Genomic DNA, 3625 nt, shown 5'->3' with positions numbered 1-3625 from the left:
TTCCCTAAACTCTTTTAAAGTTGCTATGTCTTTGTTTTCCAGTTACAATCTTCCTGACATTGAATGGAAGAGAAATGTAGAAATTACATTTGTGCCACTTATTTGGCATCACTGACAATTTGTTTGTCATGAAAGAAAAAGCAATAGCAGGTCTTGGAGACTTCAGTACTTCTGGGAAGAGAGGAATCAATGTTTAATTGAAATTACAGTACTCTTTCTTTCTAGGCAGGACCAGTCAAAATTCAAACTGCCTGGATATAAACACCTGGTTTGAAAAGTAAAAGAGTCTGTCTTTTTGAGAGGAGGAGCTGATGCATTAGGTTGGTGCAAAAGTAATTGCAGTTTTTGCATTGTTGAGATTTGCCATTCAATATTGGATACATTGTTAAATAAATATGGTTACGTTATACATAATTTTAATGAGCTTTTCTTGCCCCTTCCCCCCCTCTTTTTTTTTTTGCTACTGACATTACTTGCTGTTTGCTTTATTTTAGACTATGGAAATGACGTTAGACAAAGAGCAAATTTGGGCAGTTTTCTTACTCAAGTTCAAAATGGGTGGTAAACTGGCAGAGACAACTCGCAACATCAGCAGCACATTTGGCCCAGGAACTGCTCACCAACGTACAGTGCTGTGGTGGTTCAAGAAGTTTTGCAAAGGAGATGAGAGCCTTGAAGATGAGAAGCAGAGCGGTCAGCCATCAGAAGTTGACAACAACCAATAGAGAGCTATCATCAAAGTCGATCCTCTTACAACTACACAAGCAGTTGCCGAAGACCTCAATGTTGACCATTCTATGGTCTTTCAGCATTTGAAGCAAATTGGAAAGGTGAAAAAGCTTGATCTGTGGGTGTCTCATGAGCTGACCAAAAATCAAAAACATTGTCATTTTGAAGTGTCATCTTCTCTTACTCTATGCAACAACAGTGAACCATTTCTTGATTGGATTGTGATGTGTGACAAAAAGTGGATTTTATATGATAACTGGCAATGACCAGCTCAGTGGTTGGACTAAGAAGAACATCCAAAGCACTTCTCAAATACAAACTTTCACCAAAAAATGTCATGGTCACTGTTTGGTGGACTGCTGCCAGTCTGATCCTCTCCAGCTTTCTGAATCCCAGCGAAACCATTAATTCTGAGAAATATGCTCAGCAATTTGATGAGATGCACCAAAAACCACAACGCTTTCAGCCAACATCAGTCAACAGAAAGGGCCCAATTCTTCTCCACGACAACACCCAACTGCACATCGCACAACTGACGCTTCCAAAGTTGAACAAATTGGGCTACAATGTTTTGTTTCATGTACCATATTCACCTCACTTCTCACCAACCAACTACCACTTTTTCAAGCATCTTGACAGTTTTTTGCAGGGAAAATGTTTCCACAACCAGCGGGATGCAGAAAATGCTTTCCAAAAGCTCGTTGAATCCCGAAGTATGGATTTTTATCCTACGGGAATAAACAAACTTACTTCTCATTCACAAAAATGTGTTGATTGTAATGGTTCCTGTTTTGATTAATAAAGATGTGCTTGAGCATAGTTATAAAGATTTAAAATTCATTATTCAAAACTGCAATTACTTTTGCACCAACCTAATAGAACTACATCTCGCAGGAGCCTAAACATAAGACTTCTCAGAAAAGTCAAAACACACATTAAACCTATGCATGGTGAAAACAAATAGGAAGCAAATTTTTCTGAGGGCTACTCTGAGTATGAGTCTTCACAAGTGCCTCAGGGAAAAGGTAGTGGATGACTGTAGTGCTTCAAAGTCAAGTGACAGAACTTGGACAACTATCTAGAGTAATAATAGTGCCTGGGAAAGTTCTGAAATGACCCATGCAAATTTGAAACTATGTTTTTGTAACGCCAATGTACTTTCTGCTGGAGTAGGAAATAATGAGCCAAGGGTATCAGCTCCTATTAACTTTGAAAGTTTTTTGAATATGAATTTTTTAATGATTTGAGGCTGCTCTTATGTTGTGCATGCTAATTTAAATATGACATTTTGGCAAGAGATGTGCTAAACAAACTGAAGTTCACGAATTATAGGACTCTTTTCTCTATAAAGGTCACTACTTAATGTGATAGATAAAAGGTGTCTGAAGGACACACACCTTCAGATAATGACACTGGAGAGAGTTTTGAGATTCTTTCTTGAAGAGCTGGATCATATTATTAGTGCTAATCAGGTTAGTTTAAAACACCAGTGAGTGCTGGGTAATGTGATACTCATTATACAGAAAAAGAAAGTAACTAAAAAGTGGCTTAGCTAACTTGCACTACAAGTCTAGGGTCGTGTTGAGAATGAAGCTCAAAATTCTACTTGCCCTTAGAAATGATGGCTTTGTTCGGTCTTCCTCTCTGTGATCATACATATGGCAAAGGCTTCCATGTTGATCTGTTCCGTAGTCTTCTCCAGACTGAGGTGAGCTGGACTGGCTTGTAGCTTTCTTGACCCTCCTGTTTACCTTAGAGTGTAACACTTGCCTGTTTCCTTCAGGAACCTCCCACAGTCACCCCAATCTGTCAGAGATGGTAGAATGGCCTCAAAGTCAGTGACACCTCAACACCTTCAGATATATTCTCTCTGGATCTCAGGCCTTGTGTATATCTATCCTTTTCTACAATAAGCAGTACTGCTCTTCCCTAAGTTTTGCCATCACCAGGGACCTGGGAGATATGAGAACAGACCCTGCTAGGAATGACTGAGGCACTGAGTTTATCAGCCTTTTCCATGTTCTCTGACAGTTAGATTACCTGCTTCATTAAGCAGCAGACCTACATGGTCTTAATTTTTTTGCTGATTTGTTTATAGAAACTCTTGTTCTCCTCCATGTTTTAACTTGAGCTTCAGCTGGACTTTCCTGTTTCTGCTGTGGCATGGTAATTTATGGATAATTTTTATCTTTAAACTCTTCTATCTCATGGTCCTTACAGGCAACTCTGCCATTGATTATCACATGACTAGTGACTACTTGCTTATTTATGAATAGCAGATCCAGCAAAGCATCTCCTCTAGCAACTGCATCAAAAAAATTGTCCCCAACACACTCTAGAAATCCAGATTATTGGTATCATGATATGTTGCCTTTCCAGAGTACCATATAATAATTTTGGTTGGAAGAGATCTTCAAGATCATTGAGTCCAACTGTTAACCTAACATTGTCACCAAACTTCATCTGTACATCTGTAAAACACCTCCAGGGATGATGATTCAACCACTTCCCTGAGCAGCCTGTTCCAATGCCCAACAACCTTTTCTGTTATGATTCCATTAAGCTGTTGGGATGTAAATTTTCCCATGTGAACACAGGTCTGCAACTTAGTTTTCCGATACTTGAAAGAAATTTGTTTTTTCACTTTCTCTTCCTGAGTTGTCTGTAACAGACATGAACCAGTATGTTCCTTCTTTTTGGCCTATGCTTTTGGCCAGCCTTCTCTGTCAGCTATAGATGACTGTAGTGGAGAGTCATCTTCATAGAGTACAATTTCCTCCTCTTCCTTTCCTTCCTGGAAAGTCTGTCTAACCATTGCAGCACTTTATTCGCATGAATAATTCTCCTGTGGTTCTGTAATAATCCCAGTGACATTACAGCTCTGCAACAATGCATG

The 3625-nt window shown here is 39.2% G+C and overlaps 1 pseudogene; it reads left to right on the top strand.

Annotated features, from left to right (window-relative positions):
• Positions 1–497: 497 nt before the first annotated feature.
• On the top strand, positions 498–1528 carry LOC136000103 (histone-lysine N-methyltransferase SETMAR-like; annotated as a pseudogene).
• Positions 1529–3625: the final 2097 nt, after the last annotated feature.

The sequence above is a fragment of the Caloenas nicobarica genome, chromosome 1 (assembly GCF_036013445.1).
Source record: "Caloenas nicobarica isolate bCalNic1 chromosome 1, bCalNic1.hap1, whole genome shotgun sequence".
Taxonomy (NCBI): Eukaryota; Metazoa; Chordata; class Aves; order Columbiformes; family Columbidae; genus Caloenas; species Caloenas nicobarica.
Note: the sequence above shows the minus strand (reverse complement) of the source record. Positions and strands in the feature narration are given on the sequence as shown.